The sequence below is a fragment of the Anabrus simplex genome, chromosome 3 (assembly GCF_040414725.1).
Source record: "Anabrus simplex isolate iqAnaSimp1 chromosome 3, ASM4041472v1, whole genome shotgun sequence".
Taxonomy (NCBI): Eukaryota; Metazoa; Arthropoda; class Insecta; order Orthoptera; family Tettigoniidae; genus Anabrus; species Anabrus simplex.
Window position 1 is genome coordinate 282,166,896 of NC_090267.1, and position 24,814 is coordinate 282,191,709.

The following is a 24,814-nucleotide window of genomic DNA, read 5'->3' on the forward strand; positions in this document are numbered from 1 at the left end:
GGTTGGTAGAAATTTCATGCTCAAACTGGAAAATTTTAAACTGTCAAGAAATAGTTTCAAAATGTCCATAAACATTTGCCAAGGACATAACTCACTTGACACAATGATTCTGAAACCTTTCTTGTGGCACTTACTACATGCATACAAAACACCATCATTCGTCCATTAAAAGCAAATAACGTTATCTATCTTTGAACTGAGCTAATGCAATGAATTTCTTCTTGACATAGTTAATCATTTAAATCCATTTTATATAGTTATCTCATAGCATACCAATAATTGCCAATGCAAAAGGAATTAAATGTATTTGTGTGTTCTGTCAATGCTGACTGAGAGCTACTGGAAAACCTAAGAAGAGAGCAGCACAGTTTGTGGTTTACAACCATATAAAATTCAGTGTGAAACTATGAAGTCCATTCCAGCTTTAATCAATAAATGAGGAATGGTACCCTACAGCATACACCTTTAAAAGATAAATCTTAACATTTTTATTCAACACGAATTATTTTATAAATACATTACACTATGATTTATTTAATTAGATGATCTACTACAGGAAAACTTTTTAGACATATTTCTTCCTTGAATATTTTTTTACACATTGTGCTTCCACCCCAATTTCGAGCATATACTTAAGCCTTACAATAATTTCAGCGTTCCAAATGTACACACACCTTAGTGGCTAGACCATCACAATAAATAACAGAAAAAGCTTAACTACCAGCACACGCTTGTTTCATTACCAGATTTCCTTCTTGACAAAACAAGTTCTTCAGAGGTACAACCAGGCCCTAATAACTAGTCATAAGTATAAAAAAATTGTTTGTATAGTAGAGATACATTAATAGTAGCTAATTAAGTCTTGGTCCTACCTTTTGTGATGGTTTGCGTAAATTAGAGTCCACAGGTAAAGATGAAGAATGACGCACAACTTGAATGCAAACATCGTAGTTCACAACACTTCAATCACATACTTTGTACGAATCACTTTACGAAACTTTTCGAATAAAACTTCGCGGATTCTTCACTGTCGAATAACCGGTTCTACCGAGGAACACGTAGTCCCAAGGAAGGATGGGATGAATTGATCACTGATCTGGAAATTAAAACAAATATAAATTTAAAAAACAGGGTTAAAATAAATTGCACATCAACTCCTGGAAATAACAACAGCATGGAAATCATGAAATAGATAAAAGAAATTGTTCTACAAACCATTCATATATGACAATTCTTATAGTTAAATCCAAACACGCATACACAATCTTCATCCAGGGCAAGCAGTTAATAGTGTGGAATCCTCTCCCTGTAGCATCTGATCACTAGAGTTGTGTTTGCTTACTGATGTGTTTCATACATGGAATTTAGTAACACTGTACGATAAAACAAGGCATGTATTAACACAGCATTTTCTCTCTCAATGCCCCTCTCATGTATGTGTCATCACAATATTACAACAAAAACAAAATGAACCAACAGAGACTTTATGTTTCAATTTATTTGAATTTATCTGTATAGGCCTATATAAGTCTCAAACACTTAAATGTCACAAACAAAATCATTTCTAAAACTATCAGACATATCTAAAAGTACACATATATACACTGCTGTTTGTAGAAAGTGAAACACCAAGACTGAAAGCTGTGATCACAATGCAATTTATTCCACATATTAGGGACATGACAAGACACAAATGATTACAATTACAGAACTGTACATGTACAGTGACTGTGGAAATTCAGTACGGCGTAGCACCACAACGCGCTGCAATCAGAGCCACTAGACATCGTGGCATGCAATCAAAGAGCACCTGAATATGCTGCTGGGGAATACACTGCCGCGCGGTTTGTAGGTGCGTCCATAAATCATCAACAGTGGCTGCAGGAGGACCTGAACGAACAAGGTGCCAACCGACCATATCCCAGATATGTTCAATGGGTGACATATCCGGTGAACGGGCAGGCCAGGGAAGCAGTGGTATCCGTCGTTCTTTGAAGAAGGCTTGCACATTCCTCGCCACATGCGGCCGGGCATTGTCCTGCTGGAATATGGCGCCTGGAACGGCCTGCAGGAGGGGCAATGCCTCGGGCTGGCAAACCCCCCTGATGTAGCGGTAGCTGTTCAGATTGCCCTCAAGACGTAGGAAGCGAGATCGCATGTTATAGGCAATTGCGCCCCAAACCATCACACCTGGCGTTTGTCTGCAGTGCCGCTCAACAATACAGTCTGCCTGATGGCATTCACCACAGCGGCGTCTAACGTGCATGCGACCATCGCTGTAGGACACGTTGAAGCGGGAGTCGTCCGAAAACACTACATTTTGCCACTCAGCATGCCAGTTTCGGTGTTCACATGCCCATTGCAGTCTGACCCTCAGAAGACGGCATCGAACCGTCGATGCAGACATGCCCACACCCGTTGCAGTGCTTCAACATTGAGCCAACACCATGGACAAAGCTGTTCTATCCGTTACGGCCAAGCGGACAAGATGGCGGTCACCTCGCGCTGTGGTCACATTGTGTCATCCAGTACCCTGTCGGCGCTGTATAAAGCCCTCTTCTTTCCACTGGTTCCACATAAGCCTCATCGTTGAAGCAGCGTACCCTGTACAAGCCGCAATATCACAGTACGACAGACCCATCTCCCGGAGCCCTATCATTCTGCCCCGTTCAAACGCACTCACGTGCTGATATTCCCTTCTGTGATGTCGGCGAGACATAGTGGCACTTATGTACACGTTTCCACTTCGTATGATGGCTCTGCACTGACTGAGCGTTGCGTAACACTTCCCTGACCGGTCACACACAGAAGGGCACTGCTGGGCCTACGTGCACGCCATCTCTCTGCAATTTTAAACACTTATTATGGTTCCACTGTTCTACACGTTCTCTGATTTTGGCGCGTTTCAGACCATTGCTTCTGAGTGTTTCACTTTCTACAAACAGCAGTGTATAAAATAATAATTTTATTCACACTGAGAGAAATGGTAATTTAGGGGAAGGTCTAAAATTTAATTCTCAAATATTTATGATATTAGTAGTCCTATCTTAATGAAAACCGGTACGCAAAGTCGGGAAATAAGTCTCTACAATCTAGGCCATAAATAATTTTATTCACGCTGAGCAAAATGGTAGTTTAGGGGAACAAAACTGATCAACAATAACATTACATTGACCATTGTTTGTTGTGATGTGTTTTGAGTCTTCTGTTACCATTCATCTCCGATAGAGGCCGATGACCTTAGATGTTAGGCCCCTTTAAACAACAAGCATCATCATCTCCGATAGATAGGATTACTGCTGTGTACCGAGTTTCTTTTTTTAATTTGCTTTATGTCGCACTGACCGTCTTATGGCGATGATGGGATAGAAAAAGGCTAGGAGTGTGAAGGAAGTGGCCTTGGCCTTAACTGAGGTACACCCCCAGCATTTGCTTGGTTTGAAAATAGTAAACCAGGAATACCATCTTCAAGGCTGCCGACAATGGGGTTCAAATCCACTATCTCCCAGATGCAAGCTCACAGCTGCGCGCCACTAACCACACGGCCAACCTGCCCGGTCGTACTGAGTGTAACAGCCTGCCTGAATATTGGCGGGAAGTAGATGGGGAGTTAGATAACTTTCTTCTTTAACATGCCATTCCTCTGGTTCATGAATTTTCTGATACTACTGGTAGGTAACACAGAGGTTCATCATAGCATTTGAACTATTCAATCCCTACTCTGAGGCACTGATTGGAATGAGCAATGGGCATATTTAATGGAATAATGGCAGAGGTGTGTTCACGGCTGTCTGCGGCCTGGTCACTCCAGCTCTGGAACTTTGGATTGTTAGATCGGCACCATAGTACTGTTCGTTAAAAGTGAGAAAATGTGTGGTTTTTCATTTGATCAAGAATTTCATATGATACCATTGCTTTTAATCGCTACATTCCTTCTGACATTTTTGTAACGATCTATACTGACTTCAGATAGGAAAACCACAAATACAGTCTTTCTGATAATCCGGTAGCAAAGCATGAGTACATCAGCTAGTTCTTTCATAAATACAACTCTATTTTCTCAATGTTCAGTGGTCTGAATGGTCCTGGCCTTTATTTATTAAAAAAAAAAAAAAAAAAAAAAAAAAAAAATCACCGATATCACAGGGTTCAATCAAGTTATCACAAATGAAGAAATGTCCAGAATCTTCTCTCTTATCACATTAACATAGTTTGTTGTCACTGTAGCCCCCATTTTCAGGTTTGTCTAGCATACCCCCCCGCCAGTTCTCAGGCTGCTGCTGGCTTGTATTCTTGCTATTCATAGCCATTCAAGTAATATTCTTCTACATAGTCAAGTTGGGCAAGTTTTAGCTGAAGGTAGTGATGTATCACAACATGGAGAAAGTTCTTCCTTGAATTTAAGCTGGGTGGATGAGGATGAAGTTCAAACATTGGATGTCTTAACTCTGCTTCTTGCTTTTTCTTCTCAACTTCTGTTACAAATTCTGTCATTACAAATGGAGGTGCAATACACATGAGTGGAAAGATCGTATTGACAAGAGTAAACACTCTGCTTTACATGACCTGTCTCGTAAATGGATAAGGTTAATAAGAACCAACTTTCTCTAGATTGCAGCAGAGAAACCCAGATTAAGTGCAGATGTATGGAGAATTGGGCTACCCATGGGGTGGTTGAGAGTTTACGAAAGAGACTACTTCTAGTCCATGCCTTCTGCTGTTTCAATTAGTGCATGCCTTCTGCTAACTGTTTCAATATGAATAGACAACAGGACAAAGTTTTTTTGTGGGAAGACTTTTAGAAATAAAATATACATCTGTAATTGTTAATGAAATAGTGACATAAGAGATTTCAAATTGAAAGAACTTATCAAGTGGACGAACCTCAGTTAGTAAAGATCAATACTGCCATACGAGATACGTAGTATGAATGAATTAAATCCAATACGGGAGTGAAGCACAGCAACACCAACGAAAGGCATGTTTAGAAATGAACATAAGGAATGTTTCTTCGGACTCTACCATACAATAGTGAAAGTGAATAGAACTTCCACCATTTGTTCACTAATTGTTCTAATTTCCCCACTATGCACAATAATTCCTTGTAAGGGACAGCTCTATATTATTATTATTATTATTATTATTATTATTATTATTATTATTATTATTATTATTAAAGCGTCTTTATTGTGGCGAAGTTAGGGCTCCCGGCCTTTTCTTACACTTAATCACTTCATGTATATACAATATAATTTTTACCGGTACATAAAATTTAAACATATGAAATCTTTACAACCTAAAGTATAACTAAAGCAACTAAAGTATCACTAACTGAACTAACTAGAGTAAAGTATAAATAAAGTATAAACAGGAACACATTACAATAAACAACCATATTCACTCTCATTCATGCACCCCATTCACACTCAAGAAGTCTGGAAGTGCTTATAAGATAACGTTGGCAAAGGATTTTAAACTTTGTCTTAGATTTAGCTTCCCTGATGTCATTGGGGAGTTCATTCCACCAGCTCATGGTGGTGATCATGAACGATCTGTTGTAGGTTGCGGTTCGATGCACAGGAATTTCTAGCGTACAGCCTGACTGGCTATTGAACAGGTGTAGGGAACTAAGGTAGCGAAATCTGGTGGATAGGTAAGGAGGAGTGTTTTCAGACAGCACTTGATACACCAAAGTAGTTGCATGGAATCTACGTCTGTCATTCAGTCGTAACCAAGATAATTGTCTATAGTATGGGGATACGTGGGCATATGGTCATATGTCAAATGCATACCTGATGCATGCATTTTTAGGCACGTTGCAGTCTCATGCCTTGCTCGTTATTGACATCAATAAAAACTGTATTACAGTATTCGAGAATTGGAAACAAAAGTGACTGAATGAGCTTTACTTTCAGGGACCAAGGAAATGTATTTTTAAACCGCTCCAGGGGGTGCAGGCTTTGATATACCTTTTGGCACACTTTCGTCACATGCTGCGACCAGTTCAATGTTTCGTTTATAGCCACACCAAGATTCATAACTGTTTCACAATATGGAATAAAGGTACTGCTTAGTGCTACAGGAGGAATTTTGTATTGTTTTAAGACGATTAATTTTGAGATTGTTACTAAATGCAAAATTACTTATGAGACTTAAATCTGCGTTAACTTGTTGTACAGCACTCTGAATTTTATCAGTTCTTGAGTGGTAGTAGATCTGCGGATCATCAGCATAAAGATGATACTTGCAATGTGTAATCGATTTGGCAACATCGTGTAAGTAAATTGCAAACAGCAATGGTCCAAGTTCAGACCCTTGGGGGACATGGTGGGGTTTGTTAAGCCACTCAGATCTGCTATTATTTACTTTGACACACTGACGGCAATTATTGAGGTACGAACTGAAAAAAATTATTGCTGTCTTGCTGAAATTTAATGAATCCAATTTTGAAAGTAGCAGTTGAGGAACAGCAGTATCAAAAGCATTAGAAAAATCAAGTAGAACCAGTACAGTCACTTGTCGAGTGTCCATTGCGTGTCGGATATCATCAGTTACTTTCAGTAGGGCAGTCGTTGTGCCGTGTCCTTTCTTGAAACCAGATTGGTAAGGGTCAAGCAGTGAGTAGTAGGTCAAGTAAGTGAGGACTTGTTCGTGTACCAAGCATTCTAGTACTTTGGAACGGGGTGGGAGAATGGATATAGGGCGATAATCTGACGGTAAACTAGGAGAATTCTTCTTAGGAATGGGAATGATTATACCGTACTTCCACACAGTTGGGAATACTCCCTGTACGAGGCAATGATTAAATATATGTGTCAGAATAGGTAATATTGCACCATTAATAATTTTTACGAAAGATAATGGTATGTCGTCATTACCCGGAGCATCTGACTTGAGGGAGTAAATTACACTTGATTTACTCGGGAATGAGCATTTATGGCGTTAATATCATCAGTTAGGTCATCAACTGGTAGAGGATAGTTATTATCATAGTCATTATCGTTAGTAATATTATCATTAGTGTAAGCTACTTTTGTGAAGTGAGAATTTAGATCATCAAGTGGTGTACTGGGTGCCTGTTTGGTCAGGCTGCGACCTATAGCCATCTGATGCAAATGTTTCCATATTAGTGCTCAACTTCATCTGTTTGTTATCTCTTGAATATATTTATACTTGCTGTTATGAATTAATTGCTTAACTTGATTTCGAAGAATGCGGTAATTTTCGAAATCACTAGTGCTTTCAGTTCGCCTAAATCGCCTATACCATGCATTCCGATTTGCCATGACCGACTTAATTTCACTTGTTAGCCAAGGAGACGAAGGGTGAGAAACTCAAATTTGCTTCTTCAGAGCGTGTTTGTCATACAGTCCTAATATTAAAGAGTTCAGTCTGTCAACCTTATCATCAATGTCATTCATTAGTCAGTAGTATGTCATTCCACAGTAGTTGATATGCTTCATTTCATATTATCTCAGTATTAAAATGCTTGAAGTCCCTTCGCATTATGTACCTGGTTTTGTACTTTGGTACCTTGAGAGAGTAATATAAGTATATGAGATTGTGGGTCAAAATACCTGGCACAGCAAGCTGTCAATGTTTTACCACTTTCTGCAGATTGTCTGTTATAATAAGGTCAATCAGTGTGCGAGACGTGTGGTTTATTGTGGGAACATGGTTAGTCACATCTAGTGTCAGGATATTGTAATCCATGCCATGGAATAAGTTTTGTAAGTATGTTGATTCGTTACTTGTAACTAGGAGATTAGTACTGAAGTCACCAAGAATGATTATGTTTTCATACAGCGGAGTTAACTTTGATAATGCCACTTCTAGGTCAGATATGTCTCGTACGTCCGGCGCCTTATATACCACTCCGATCAGTAGTTTTTGATTATTAACCAAGAGTTCAACAAACATGAATTCAGGTCGAAATGAAATCTTAGGATCTGAGGTCATAATTATTTTACTTTTTAAGTCGCTAAGGCAATATACAGCGCAACCGCCCCCTACACGATTTAAACGATCTAGGCGATGTAACGTAATGTTATTCAGTTTAACAAGATCAGATTTGAGTGACTGCTGTAACCATGTCTCTGTTACACAAATACAATGCAAGTTACTGTTTCTAAATAGAGCCTGTATTTCGTCAAAGTGACAAAGAAGCGATTGTGCATTGATGTGACAACACTGAAAATATTGTTGGTGGGGAGCTAACCTTTCCTTAAGAATGTCTCCTGCCACAGCTGGTGAAGGCGGTCGACAATGAAGAGGGACAGGGTTAATGACATCATGGACATGCTGTTCGGTATAAATAATTCTCATTTACATTAGCCATTGTCAATAGAAAAATTCAAACTACTCACCCTAGCTGTTTCATAAGCACCTCCAGAAATATTTACACAATCACTCTCGCACACACTATCACTTTCACATACACAAATATTATACGCTATTATATCACTCATTGTTATTTTCCCAGTCAATCTCGTCGCTCACATAAGGCTTATTAATTGTGCCATGCTGCTAACAAACTTTTTTTGTCCATTGTCTTTCGAAACAACAATGCGGCTGTCCTGTGTCCACACCCGTCAGATCCCAAAGTGATCATGTGCCCTGTTTAAAATAGTTTTCCTGATACCCATCAGGGATTCTGTCAGTAGAAGGCCAGTTCCTTTTAACAGCCGCTTAGCCCTCCAAACTCTGTCCCGGTCATGATAATGCACAAACTTTATGATTATAGGGTGCTTACCCGTAGCAACAACTTGAGCTGTGGTTCGTTTTAGCACCCCTAATCAGGGTTGCCTTGGATTTCAAAAGTAGGGCTGTGAGAAAGTTTGGATATAAGTAACTTTCCTTATTCCCCGAACAGTAATATATATAATGCCCACGATTGTCTAATCATCCTCTAAAATTTCAGCATGGAGGCACTCATTGATCCTAAATACAACCCAGATAAATGCCTGTGTCATTTTGCAATATTTGGTAACCAGGATATGATTCTCATGAAAGCAAGCCATGAAGGATATAGTGACAAACTGGTTTCAGGAGCAACCTATCATTTTCAACAGCATGTCCTATGATCAGCTTGTGTTGTAGCGGAACGAAAGCTTGAACTGTTACGATGATTATGGTTAGGGTAAGTTATACTTTTAATCTATTATTGAAGAGCGATCCATTTTCAAGTAACTATACCTCCCATTTGTTTCAGCAAACACTGTATTGATTTCCCAACAAGGCAATACCACAAGCACGCAAGCAAGCAAGGAAACAAAAAAACTCCACATACGCACATACATACATGTATTACATGGTGATCAGATATGATTTACTCTAGCGTGCAGTGTTTTTACTGTGGGAGAGCATGCACTCGTTAACTGCGTGTAGGTTGAGGTCAGCAGCGGGAAGGTAAACCAACAACAGTAACACAATTTCAAGAAGTTCATTACTTACAAAATTATGAAAGGAGATGTTGAAACTGTCCACATTCCTTCTTCAGATATTTTTGGCACCTCATTAGGAAATTATTCATCACTTGTAGCAGCTCATGTCAACGAATCCAAGCAATTTCCTGACAAATATTATGTTTAAGTTCTTGTATGGTGTATGGGTTTGTCTTGTACATGGCATTTTTTAATTTATCCCAGAGATAATAATCATAGGTGGATAAATCGGAGGACGGAGGAGGCCACAAATTCCTACAAATAACTATGTGCTGTGGAAACACTTTGTAAATTTCTCTCATGGAATTATTCACAGTAGGAGAAGTGACCCCGTGGTGTAGGAGTAGTGTGCCTGCCTCTTACCCGGAGGTCCTGGGTTCGATTCCTGGCCAGGTCAGGGATTTTTACTTGGATCTGAGGGCTGGTTAGAGGTCCACTCAGCCTACGTGATTACAATTGAGGAGCTATCTGATGGCGAGTTAGTGGCCCCAGTCTAGAAAGCCAAGAATAACGGCAGAGAGGATTCGTCGTGCTGACCACACGACACCTCGTAATCTGCATGCCTTCGAGTTTAGCAGCGGTCGTTTGGTACGCCAAGGCCCTTCAGGGCTGTAGTGCCATGGGGTTAGGGTTAGTGAGCAGTGGCAGAGTCCTGTTGCAAAAAAATATACGAAATCACATTCCCTATCAGTTAACTATTTTGTCGCTGAAGTTGAGTATACTCTACCTTCATGACGTGGTGCGAATGAGTTCACTTGATCTGAACTTTATGCTGTCAGTACTATGATTGTATATATTCTATATGTGTGGAGAACTGAGCCTCCATAATTCCTTTCTATGTTTTCTATTCTCTTTGGAATGTATATTGTTGTTAGTTGATGGTCGGAATAAAAATGGATGTTCTGCAAGATGTTGTAAGATATAAGATCACGAAACCCAACATTCGGTGCCAAAACCCAACATTTAGTGCTGAAACCCGGGAGATCAGGATTTTTTTAAAATTTAATGAAAATGCCTCATGATGCCGTCAAGAAAGAGCGAAATGGCACAGTGAAGTGGAGGATCATCTTTGTTGCATCATCATACGGGAGAGATGCACCACCCCTTAATGATATTTTGGAAGCAGGCCCTAACCTGTTGCCAGAAATATTGTCTGCGTTAATCAGCTTTCGGACTTACCACCAAACCATAGTAGGAGATGGAACTCAGACCTTTTTACAATTATGCCTGGATACGAATGACTGAGATTTAACATGATTCTTCTGGTACAATGTCAAAAAAGACAATGATGAAACTGGCAAGCAGGAGATGATGTGGCCATCTACATTTTCACTCGCCTGTCGTTTGGTCTCACAAGTAGTCCATTTCTTTTGCCCGCTATGCTCCATGAACTACGAGATTCAAGGATCAGTTTCTGACAGCAGCAGCACTTCTGGATCAAAGCACTTTCACAGACAACTTTGCTGCTGGTGCTGAAGATGATAACGGAGCTGTCACCTTATATTACGAGTTGCCAGGTCTACTACGACAGATACGAATGCTGATGGCAAAATGGGCAACGAACTCTGGACCACTCAAAAACATCTGGAAAGCTGAACGACATGAAATGAAGAAGGAAACTGGAGTACTAGGTGTACGATGGGATACCGAATGGGAGTCGTTACTTTTTGATTACAGATATATTACGGAGAATCTTCCGCAAGATCTAGGAACAAAAAAAAATCTTTTGAAAACAATCTCAAGGTTCTACAAACCGCTCGGATTACTTTCACCAGTGTCTATAGTCGTAAAAATTCTCTTCCAAGACACTTGGTGTAGGGATACAGACTGGGACGAGATATTTCCCCATGACATTGCATTGAGATGACAAGTTTGGATTTACAACCTCACGGATCTGTCAAATGTGATCATCCCAAGGTGGATTGGTTTATCAAGCTTGGAACCTGAGATGTCACATGTCCACGTGCTCTGCGACGCATCAGAACTGGCATATCAAGACGCACTGTATGTTCGAGTATCCACCGATGTTACTGCCTGTATACATCTGGTCTGCAGTAAGAACAGACTGTCTCCAGTCAAGAACGTAACAGTGCCACGACTACAACTACTCACCATTTTGGCGGGTTCTCGTCTTCTGAGGTATTTCTGCCAAGCAACTGATTTTGACATCACAAAATTCACTCTGTGAAGTGACTCCATGGTTGCCCTAGGCTGGGTTGAAAGCAATACAAATCATTGGAAGACATTCATTTCTAACCAAGTGACGGAAATCCAAAGCATTCTGAGTCCAGCTAAGTTCCGGTACTGCCCGAGCCAGGACAATCCAGCAGACCTCCTGTCGCGAGGAATGTCGGCAAAAGAACTACAATTATCTTCACTTTGGTGGCATGGTGCCCCATGGCTAGCCAATCATCCTGAATCTTGGCCCCATAATAGTGTGCCTAACACCTCATTTCCAGACACTCGAAAGGTGCATCATCAAGTCCTTACTGTTGTCGCCCAGGAACCTCCTATTGAAGCCTCAAAATTCAGCAGTTACTGGAAAATATTACACATCATGACTTGGATTTTACGCTTTCTGAACAACGTTAGACAGTCAGAAAAACTTCACAGTAATTTCACTGCACAAGACTTAGCAGTTGCATGATTACAATGGATACATACAGTCCAACAAGAGAGATTTTCTGAAGAATACAATTCCCTGAAAGAAGAACGAGACTTATCTGGAAGTCCAAGATTGTTCGATATAGCCCCTTCCTACAGGATAGCCTTATTAGACTGGGAGGGTGCCTCCACCATACAGACCTGCTGATGCAGCAGAAATATCTTCTGTTACTCAATGGTGCACACCACTTCACTAAGTTGTTGATCCTCCAGACACACATACAGCTATACCACCTTGGAGTCAGAATCGTCTTCTCACTACTACGAGAAGAATTTTGTATTCTCAAGGCATGCCAGGCTGTAAAAAAGTGTTGTTGTTGCTATTTGCTTTACGTCGCACCGGACGCAGATATGTCTTATGGCGACGATGGGATAGGAAAGGCCTAGGAATTGGAAGGAAGCGGCCGTGGCCTTAATTAAGGTACAGCCCCAACATTTGGCTGGTGTGAAAATGGGAAACCATGGAAAACCACCTTCACGGCTGCCGACAGTGGAGCTCGAACCCACTATCTCCCGATTACTGGATACTGGCCGCACTTAAGCGACTGCAGCTATCAAGACTGAGAAAGACTAATAAGTGAGGAGTCACTCATAACACTACTGGCGGAAGCAGACACCGCTATGAACTCAAGACCAATAATTCAAGACGGATCTGAGACACTGACTTGAAGTCATTTGCTGAATGGCACACGACTAACTGTCCTGCCCACCGGCTCTGAACCCACGACCCAAACAGACCTGAGGAAGGAGGTCACACTCAGGGAGAAAACGCAGGATGACTTCCTAAAGAGATGGAGGAATCTTCTTGACCTCAGGAGCTACCACGAAGTTCGACTTCCAAACGGACAAAAGAGGGAGTGCCGAGTAGGAGACATCGTGCTGCTTCAGGATAACCTGCGACTTAGACATCTGTGCCAGAAGGCGCGAATCACAGAAAGGAAACCAGGCAGAGACAATAAGGTACGAACCCTCATCCTTCACATGGCCAATGGGACGAAGATTTGCCAGCCTGTACAGCTGCTTCCCTCTGGAGATCGGCCAGGGTGGGGAGGATGTGGAGAACTGAGAAGATGAGCCTCCATAATTTCTTTCTATGTTTTCTTTTCTCTTCTTTGGAATGTATATTGTTGATAGTTGATGGTTGGATAAAATATGGATGTTTTGTAAGACGTATTATCATTAGCCTACACACGAATCTTAATATAACATCACAAAACCCAACAATATGCTCTGAAATGTTTGTATATGCTCCTGCCATCTACAGGCTACCATTCAAACTTTTTTTTTTGCTTTACGTCACATCAACCTAGGAATGGGAAGGAAGCGTCCGTGGCCTGAATTAAGGTAGAGCCCCAGCATTTGCCTGGTGTGAAAATGGGAAACCACAGAAAACGATCTTCAGGGCTGCAGACAGTGGGGTTCGAACCCACTATCTCCCGGATGCAAGTCACAGCCGTGCGCCCCTAACCGCACGGCCAACCCACCCGGCTACTTTCCTACAAAACATATAGTGTGCAGAATAAATGTTCTTGTTACCTCTACTGTTTCCAATCTTGGCTATAGCTTTTGATTGTAACATGTACTCAGAGGATCTTAAAAATCTTGCCCTACTTTACTATTTGGCTGATGATGACACTAGTAATGTGTCGAAACTGGTCCCAATAAACAAGTTGTGACTTCTTTTTTGTTCAACTTACAACGAAGTATTGAAAGGTGGATCCTTCTAATATTGTACATCTTCTTACTTTTACGGTTTTCGGAGATGCTGAGGTGCCAGAATTTAGTTTTGCAGTTCTTTTATGTGCCAGTAAATTTACCAACACGAGGCTGATGTATTTCACCTTCAAATACCACCAGACTGAGGCAGGATCGAACCTGGCAAGTTGGAGTCAGAAGGCCAGTGCCTCAACTATCTGAGCCACTCTGCTCGGCCTGAACTCTTTTAGCAGATGTCAACATGGCAGTCTGGTTAATGGTACAGATGAAGAAATGCTACAAATCATTGAGACATTCAATGGAATGAGGACAAAGGACGAGAAGGATTTGCACCTACAATGGGTGATAGAGAAGAAAGAAGTGAGCAGGAAATGTTTTAGGGTAGACACTAATATTATGAAACCAAAATCTGTCTTTGCAAAGTATCATGTGTCTTGTAGACTGTGCTGCGTTTGAGTTTATAAAACTGGATTTCAGAAAGCTCATGATGTAACGCCTAAGAGGGTTTATTGTTTGTTGAACCTTCTAAAACAGGGAAAATCACCCCAGAGATTTATGTGGTAAAACACAGAGTGCAAATGCTATTTCTGGAGATCTGCCATCAAATTCATGATCATATATCATCCTTCCCCACAGAGTGATCACATTACATGCAAAAAGAAAATATTTATAGACGCTAGATTACTTGTGAAGGAAATGTATGAAATGTTTATGATAGTGTATCCAGATCCTAACATGAAGTATCAGTTTTACTGGAATTACTTAAAACACAAATTTTCTCTGCGGTTTGGCAGACCGCAAAAGGATACCTGCAATACATGCGAAGAACTTAAGTATAAACTCAAGAGTACTTTTCTCTGTGAGAGCCAAAAGAGTTGCTGCTACAGAACTGTTACCAGTAATACACAAGTGTAGAAGCGAGAAATTCTCTCGTGCATTGAAAGAAGAATATACCAACATGAGGAAAATGTGCTTAACCTGTATTTTGTTTATGTGACAATGGTTTCTTTGCCATATGTTCGGTGATAGACATGCATTATTACAGGCAGGTACATGTGGATAGGTTTGGCATACATAACTTGAGACTAGGCAAAATGAAATTGAATGCGTCCCATGAAGCAATAGCGAAAAAATCACTTAATGAATTGTGTAGCATGTGAAAGACTCGTTGACAATGACGTAGGCCTATGCATATCAGAATTTCACTTGTCCAGTGATAACTGTCCTAGACAATTAAATTAATAATAATATATTATGGTTCCACCTATGAAACGTTTGGCTCGCCAGGTGCAGGTCTTTTGATTTGACGCCTGTAGGTGACCTGCGTGTCGTGATGAGGATGAAATGATGAATACAACACATACACCCAGCCCCCATGCCAGCGAAATTAACCAAGAATGGTTAAAATTCCTGACCCTGCCGAACCCGGGACCCATGTGACCAAAGGCCAGCATGCTAACCATTTAGACATGGAGCCGGACAGTTCCACCTATTCAATACAATAACACTTAGTAATGAGAGGTTACATCACAAGTCTATCACATCAAGATTTATATAGCTCCACAGAAACTTTCGTCTTGGAAAAAAAAAAAAAAAAAAAAAAAAAAAAAAAATTCTTCCACGTTACTTGTTATTCATCTGTGCACTGCTTTTATCTTGTAACTTTTGAACGATCGGCTGATGACTCAGATCTGGGGTCGAAACTGGTACCATTTGTGATGTAACCGCACATTACTAAGTGTTATTGTATTGAATAGGTGGAACCATAATATATTATTATTAATTTAATTGTAATCTCAGTTCAATATGGACAAAAATGAAATTCTTATCTTTCAATGTCTTGGACAATACAAGAACAATACTATATGTAGTGAGATCTTGATGGGTTTGGCTATAACAGGCTGATTCACAGTAATAAAATGGTACTTTTCCCAGAGGGGCCACTCATTTCTTCCTTTGATAGGCACTTTGGTCTTACTGAGAGAGTAGTTAGTAAGGCAGAGAGAACCTACATAACTCAGCAATACTGCGAACTCATACATAGTCTATCAAGAAGAACAAGTTCAACGTTTTAGAAGTTAATCAAGAGAGTATTATCAACTGGAAAGCACAGTGGCCATGTTTGTTTAACACACTGGCTGCCAGAGTAGTAGATTTTACCACTGAGTCACTTTCTAGTGAAGCCATGGGGGTAAAAAGCACCGCTGGGAAGTGGTTGTACATAACTTTCCCTGCCGGGCCGGCAGACTGCAAATCCTGGCATGTTTGGTTTTCAAATTATGGTTCTTATTACTCATTAGTCCTATTTTTATTAGCAATATGTGAGTATATGTGTACTAACAATTTAGCCATACGCTTTGGCGTGTCAGGTTAATTAACTCACAATTTGGTAGACAGTGAGTTTTTGACCCCTACTGTTGGGGAATCCGTTAACGGTTTTCTGTGGTTTTCCATCGTCACTTCAGGCAAATGTTGGAGTTGTGCCTTATCAATAGGCCACACAGATTCCTTACAAATCCTAGCCCCTATACCTATTCGTCTGAGATGATAAGAGAAGATTAACCCAATAAATTTACCATAAACATGAGCATAATTGCATTTTCTAAGTTGACACCATTTGGTGAAATTTTTTAAAAATTATGAATGAGCATTTGGCAAGGAGTAAATAAGAAATAGTTTACAGGAATACATGTTTATGAAAAAGATTCGTACATTTCCAGCATAGAAAATCATAATTCCATACCTGCAACTTTACAAAACTAAAGCTTAGGATATTTTGAGATGAAAATCAGGAGATACAATTGCTCAAAACTGCTTTTTCTGTGTGTCTTGCAGAATACAAGAGTACTATGGTATATAACACTTATCGAAATCTTAATGTTGCTATACAAGGCTACAAATTACACATCTCTATTCCTTCACAGGAAGCATGTGAGGGAGATGATTGATTTCTGATAAGCCTTCCGAAAATAGTATGAACTTATGCTCCACATGTGAATCAGACAAACGCTTAGAAGCACAATGCATAGATTAATATATTGCATCACACACCTGCATGATTATGCAAAGCGCAATGTTATTTTTATCAAGTAATAAATTAAAATTTACCAGAATTGTCTCCAAATGGCTCCTAAAATCTCTAGAAAAGTCACTAGTCACTATCTTTGAAATTCTGTCAATCCAAATCTAGCGACTAGTCTCTAGAATCAACTAGACTGATGTGAACGAACACAGCATGCGAGATCGAGAGATTTACAATCAATATACGCGTTGTGACATACAGATTTCAAGAAACATCGCACATTTGTGTGCATTTCTCGTATTAATAAACTTGGATATTCCATTTGAAAGCAGCCAATGAGCGAAGGACTTCCAGCCACTGGTGTATAATGCTGAAATAGCGGGATTTGAAAACAAATGTTTGAAGTTCAACAAAATATAAGCTAAAATCAGGAGAAATAATAGAATAATCAGGAGCCGGGAAAAACTGCCGAAAATCGGGAGTTTCTTGCCTAAATTGGGACAGTTGGCAGGTATGTAATTCATATATTTTACAATTTGTGTTGATGGAGGCTTTCATTACCTACAAGATGGGATTCAAGGTTATAAACTTCATTATTGGTTCCATGTTGAATGAAGATTACATATAAAATAAATACAAAGATTTAATCCACCTACTCAATACGTTACATAAATTAAGATGTTTACAAAAACATTACAATAAGTTACGAGGTACTAGTTTCGACCCTGTATGGGTCATCATCAGCCTAGCCAAGATACATATGTGTATGCCAAAGTCTTAAAACAGAATTACATGGTGGAATGAAATATAAAAGAATGAATTGAGTATGTGATGGAATGATGCATATAAAATGGTGAATCTATGAACTGTTATAGATGTAACAACGTTATGTTTATCAGCGACAAATAAAATCTTTGGAATTATGTCACGTATAATTAAACTATATGAATTTTTATCATACAACTATTGTAAAACTGAATAAAATGAGCTCTGTTGACGAATATTCTAAAATTGCAGATTTAAAATCGTAATATGCCGGTTTTAAAGTGAAATCCAAATGCTTCTATTGAGTTCTAGAAGATATAAAGTTCGACACTGGCACAGAGGTAATCTTTCTTGCATGATGTCCAATAAATCCACAACAGAGGTTAAATGTTGATAGAACAGTTCGACATTCTTGTAATATGTGGATTTATTGGACATCATGTTTTTGTAAACATTTTAATTTATGTTAAGTATTGAGTAGGTGGATTAAATCTTTGTATTTATTTTATATGTACAAGATAGGAGTTGCAGTCGATTGTACCACTCTGGTGATCTAGCCGAAATCATACAATGAACTTTTCTGTGAGGCCTTGCAGTACCTCGGAGTGCTAGAACCTTTTCTTAAATTTCTAACGATGAATTCAATTTCTAACGACGAATTCAAATTCAGAAAAATAACACCACAACTAGTTATTTTCTTCTACATAACTATGGGTAAAATCGAGAAAGAAACTGGCACCCAGGAACAGTGCTTGCTAAGCATTCTACGTGTTTGAAGACTTGTTACTCATATTTTTCAATGGGATATTCTATTCCACGCCAGAAAAAGGAATCGTTTGGTGTTTCCAAGCATTTTTATTTTGAATACTGTTGCACCAAATGAAGGTATGAGATGACTAGTTACTTCATTGGTGGCTAAATAAGATTCAAACTTACGAATACCACTTGCACAGAAATTGAACCGCTGACAGAAAAAGTTTATTCTGGGAAACAACTTCTCCTGAAGCAGAAGAGAGAAGATCTAAAGAAATGTGAACAGAATATTCCAGATATGTTTTCTGGAGAGAATTATTTTATTTGATTAGTTACCAGACTAGTGTTGCATCATACCATGACAGTGTCATACAAGAGCATATTTCCTTAAACTCCAGTACATTCCATGGTCTATAAGCATTTTTTCAGTGACGTGATGTGGGTGAACAATCTAATTTAAAGTCAAGTGTATATAGGGCATCATTGTATTAACCTTTCAAGATGGTACTAAAAGTTGGCCAAGTTTTACCATACAGCGGTAATAAATGTTAGAAAAATATCACAATTGAACATGCTGTCACAAACATTGCTATAACTTATAAATGACTTGACTGATTTTGTTCAAAATAAGTGGATACACAGATTGTATCATGCAGATGTTGTATCTACATACAAAAAGGATGGCATGCAAAGTAAAAAAAAATGTCTAAATACCTTCTTGTTGGAATAAAAATTTGAATCGATAGGTGTCTATGACCACTCGGGTGGGCATACACTTATATTACTATCATTATGTACATTACATGTAATTTTCTGCTGTGCATAATCATCTTCACTAACACTTTCATTATCACTTGGATTATTCTCATCAATACTTTCACCTAATATGGGTTTGAGAGCTGCGTTAGATAAATTCAGACCATGCGAGGATGTTTACAAGGATCGACGTTGATGATACAAATTCTTTTTACGTCAACACGATGCCGCATTACGGTAGAAGATATTCCCCTGCATAGAATGATACCCTGTGCTGCAAACTGTGGTAAGTTCACATTGACAACCAACAGATGGCACGCAGATGTACATCTAAAATATTGTTAGACTAGTCTGCACAGGTATACGTCAAACCGCTCCTGGCTTAGGTTTTGTAGGTCCTTACATATACATGTAGAACCGGCCTGAGCAGTTAATAGCACTTACAATAGAAACCCTCAGATCCAACAATAAATAACAACAAAAACTTAATTTGTGCTTTTTGTGCTTCCCCAGCAATTAATATTAAAAGTATATATTGTTAAGTTCAGAAACGGAACACGTCACAAAAATACTAATGATTCTGTGTATGTATGTTAAGATGGATATTTGAAAAATCCATGTAAACACTTTTGAATAATATACTTTTAAACATCGAATAGTACAAAATGTAATAATGAGTAAAGTATGGATGTAATATAGTTTCTTGCTATTTCCCTAACATTTGTCAGACTGGTCATGTTTCCTTTCTGAATATGGCAATTCAATTTCAAAAAATTTTTGAAGTTAGAACTTGAATGAGGCATGTTTTTTAGGTAAGGGCCGTTTTGTTGTCCACCCTACAGCTCCGACCTTGCGCCGAGCAATTACCATCTGTTCCGCCACCTCAAACATCACCCCAGCGGCAACCACTTCAATGATGACGATGAAGTGAAAACGGTCGTGAACTTTCGGTTAACGGAGCAGGCGGCAAGTTTCTATGAAGAGGGTATTCAAAACTTAATTGTAAGATATGATAAGTGTTTAAACAAACTTGGCAGCTATGTTGAAAAATAGAGTGAAGTATGTTAGAATCTGCAAATAAATGTGGTGTTTGAAAATAGTCTTTCGTTGTGTAGTTATTTTCAAATGGCCCTTACTTATAAAACATGCCTCGTATATTAGGTCAATATTGCAGATGATGCACACAGAGTTTGTTGACTAAAATAATTCAGCAGTGTCCAGCTCCATGGTCTTTGGTCCAGGGGGTCCCAGGTTTGATTCCCAACCAGGACAGGGATTTTAACTTTCATTGGTTAATTCTGATGGCTTGAGGGCTGGGTGTGTGTGCCATCTTCAGAATTAGAATTGAACACAGATAGGGCCCCATCCTCATAGGTCACCTCTAAGTCATCAACTCGAAAGACCTGCACCAGGCCTCTCTGGAGGCCACAGGCCATAGTTACTATGATTATTCAACACTGGGGGCAAACAAACGCATTTTGGAATACAGCAGCATATGGACAGTACAGTATATACATAGGCAACAGAACCAACCATATTCTCAACAAAATTGGTCCTACAATTCCTTTTTACCACTAATGGCACATCATACACTGATTTTTGTGTCATGGAGGGACACTTTATGTACCAAGTCTGGTTTAACAGCACTCCAGGAATGATTGTTTCGCGTACACATACAACTATGGAGATGGAACCACACCTCACCCGAGAAGAATTTTAAAATATAGTTTCTTTCTTCACTGTATACATTTTCCAGACACCACTCATGTGCCTACATCCAGGGTCATCTGCTTGAAGAGCATGTGCCACAGTTATTTCATACGGCTTTCAGTATGAAAACACAGACACCCTTAAAATCACAAACATAACAACAATAACAAAATTCATGATTGGAAGTGGTGATTTTTAGAGTTCTGAAATCACATATTTAGCATTTTGATGTGTACATTTAACATTTTGAAGCATTTATATATTTCTAATTTAGTGTTTTACAGCTTTCTGAAGAACAGGTAATGTTTCTTGGTAACATTAATAAGAAATGAAAATTTCATTTGCATAATGTTAATAGCAAAATAATAATGTATAAAGTATAATTAAATATTACATTTTAAAATAATACAGGCTCAATGAAGCATGAAAAGGACAACATTTTATATTGGTGCAAATTCAGAATAATAATAAAAAGGAAATATACAAAATTAATTTAAGTCATGTTCAAGAATCAGTGACAATGTTGAAGGAAATCACAGATCAAAACTGAAAATTTTGTTCTATCAATCGTTTCACTGTTTCACTTAAAAATTCTATGCAGAGATGCTTCGGCAAACTCTGAGCTTAACAGAAAACAGCACTGCAGGCAGTCCAATAGTGCACAAACTCCTCAGTTTAAGCTTCCTGGAGAAAAATAAAAACAAATAGTTTTATTTGAAAAAATCCTTTGCTTTACATTTATTTATTTGTTTGTTTATTTATTTCAACATTGCCCTTTTGGATTACAATTTGCTTTATGTCGCACCGATACAGATAGGTCTTATGGCAACGATGGAGTAAGAAAGGCTAGAAGTAGGAAGAAGGAAGCACCCATGACACTGATTAAGGCATAGGCCCAGCATTTATCTGGTGTGAAAATGAGAAACCACAGTAAACCATCTTCAAGGCTGCCGATAGTGGGGCTCGAATCCAACATCTCCCGAATGCAAGCTGACAGCTACGTGACAGCAGACTAAGTAGCCACTCACTTGGTAACACTGACTTTTACAGAGTTGAGCTCTAATCACAAAAGACATTACATAATAAATAAAAGGATCATTAATGAAGTAAATACTACATTTCAGTATACTATTGCTTCACACTCAATCACAAAACATTTTAAAAAGTGATTTACCAGAATAAAAAAAAAAGTACAAGCCTTTATAAACATTTTGCATAATATTGCTCTTGCAAATTATATCCACCCCTAATGCATTGTTATATCTGCTTACAGATGCTGAATATGTCCGTTACAGCAGCTGCAGTTACATAACAAGAACGAGGAAAGAAAAGAAACTTAAGAGTTTTACATGACTGGTGATATCGTGATCACAGCCACGAAAACTCAAATATCATGTTTAATCAGAATCACAGAAAGGTGAATTCTAATTCCAAACATTCTGCATGCATTGGCCAGGATTCAAACAGCAGTAACTTTGGTGAGAAGCCAGTGACAATGCCAACTTCAGCTATCACATCCCTGCTGTTTTAAGTGATTTGTACATATTTTTGCAGAAATAATTTTTCTTACTGTAACATCTGAGGTAACAATCAACTTTCATACAAGAGACTTTAACCCTACTACAGTACTCACAATGTATTCTGCAAGGAATTTCTACTGCAGTGTCTAGAAAAGAATGTGTAGCTTACCATATCTTTAACACGTTCACTGCATATTAGAAGAGCGTGACATACCCGCCAACCTGAGCAAAATATGTGTGTGGGACTCTTTAAAAAAAGTTATAATTATCGAAGTTTTGTACGTTGGTAGGACGAGTTCTATTGAACTAGTGGACTTGCCCATTCACGCGCCTGGTGCGTGACCTGCACGGTGGTTGAAATCGAGAAGTAATACTGGTCACCAGACGGATCACGCGCCATGTGCATTGGTAGATTACTGTGCGTTATTTACCATGGATAGCAAACAAATGCATGAAGTATATTACAGACGTAAATATATTCATATTTACACTTCTCTATTACAGAATTTGACAAACAAAAAATGAAATACCTTGGCTAATTGGGTAGGTCTCGTGATGTTGAAAGAACCACATTGTCGGCCATCAGAAAAAAATATAAATAAAATGATAACATAACCATCACGACACAGTCAAAAATGATTACTGCACATTCTTTCATGTTACTTATAAATGTAATGAGGAATAAATAACAATTAGAAGTTCTTTCGTGTTATACACATATATGATGCAAGAATAAGCGACAATTACATTACAAGTTTAGTTCTTTTACTGAACATATTGCAGTATTGGAATTTATTTATTTCAAAAGCGGAACCACTTGTAATTCTCCTGAAGAATTAATAAACAGAAAATGCAGTGTCTTAGCTCGCATTGAAGTGGTCTTGCTGCTCAAACATCCCATAAATGAATGATAACGTACGACGAAAACTCTGGAGAGGAAATACGCGGGAAACGGAATACGCATGCGCAAATATGGCTACGGATGAATCTGCTAGTAGACTGGACTTACACGATGTGCGGGATGACAATTAGAGCATTTCTTACCATGCGGGAAACCTGTGATTTACATTTCCTAGCAACTGTCCCATGACGCGCTAGGCGCGTGCTCTGCACCTGCTTATAAAGTAGCGCGTGATCCGCATTGAACGTGTTAAAGAAGTAAAACAAATCTTACTTTACCTCTCTAAATTCAGTTTCATAGCCATGTTGTACAGTTGGATATGCCCGGCTCTAGGTTAGTGTGCTGGCCTTTGGTCACAGCGGTCCTGGGTTTGATTCCTAGCAGGGTCAGGAATTTTAACTTCATTGGTTAATTTCTCTGGCACGCGGACTGGGTGTATGTGTCGTCTTCATCATCATTTCATTCTCATCATGATGTGCAGGTCGCCTATGGGGACAAATCGAAAGACCTGCACATGGCGAGCTGAACGTGTCCTCTGACACTCTCGGCACTAAAAGCCCATTTTATTTTACCGTTGGATATCAAATACTGCAACATCTTATCACTTGATTTGTACTAGATACTTGTCTCCTAAAAGTAAAAAAGTACCTTACAGTACATTGACAGCATGCACAGCAATGGTGATAATAATCCACCATTTGCATGAAATTCACTGTGCCTATTGAGAAGACAATACAGTCCACTTGTCAGGCACCAGTGTATCATCTTCTACGTGTTTGTTCTTCCCATGGCCCAAAAGACAACCTATTTCATGCTTATAATGGTCTCCTCAAGCTTGTACAGAAAAACTGATTGCTGAACAGGTGAAGATTCACTTTTTCTTATTTTCTTTTCTTTTTAAGATGATACTGAACTTCCACAGGGGTGAAGACTCGATCTTGTTTTCAACAATCCCTAACAGTACTTCAGCTTGCAGCCAAAATCATGACCATTATTATGATCAGTCCCCAAGCTAGGGAAATTAACCGTACACAGTTAAAATCCCAAGCCCAGCTGGAAATCAAACCTGGAGCCTGCTGAACCAAGGGCCACTATGCTGACTATTCAGCACCCCATAAGATCTCATGAGATTTATGTGCTCGCAAAAAATAATTCAAGATAATTTAATTTCTCTTCCTTTTTTGCGATTTAGTATCTTGAAAGGTACAATTTTATTTTAAATCCTTCTCAATTGACAACATAGTGGATGCCTTGCATGCCAAATTAAAAAGTCAAAGCCAAAATATTTTTATAACTCTGCATGTTAAACTGATTGAAATATTCATATCATATTTAGCAAAATACTAAGCTGCAGAATATTTAAACACTCTCAGGCTACTATTCTAATATAATTTAATACACACAGCAGTTTAATTTCTAACAGTTTACTGATGATGACTATGGGTGATAGAACTCAAAGCTATGAATATCCACGATACTGAATGTTAACCATTGGATAGTTTATCCTTTTCAACACTACATCGACACCATCACTACAACAGAGCATCTAACTGGTTTACTCATT

The 24,814-nt window shown here is 38.9% G+C and overlaps 1 protein-coding gene across 1 annotated transcript in view; it reads right to left on the reverse strand.

Annotated features, from left to right (window-relative positions):
• Window positions 1-514: 514 nt before the first annotated feature.
• LOC136866260 (serine/arginine repetitive matrix protein 2) overlaps window positions 515-24,814 on the reverse strand; it is a 519,326-nt gene continuing 495,026 nt past the window's right edge. The window contains exon 19 of the mRNA XM_067143064.2: window positions 515-1,096. The gene's annotated coding sequence lies outside the window, so the exon portion shown is untranslated. The remainder of the gene's footprint in view (window positions 1,097-24,814) is intronic.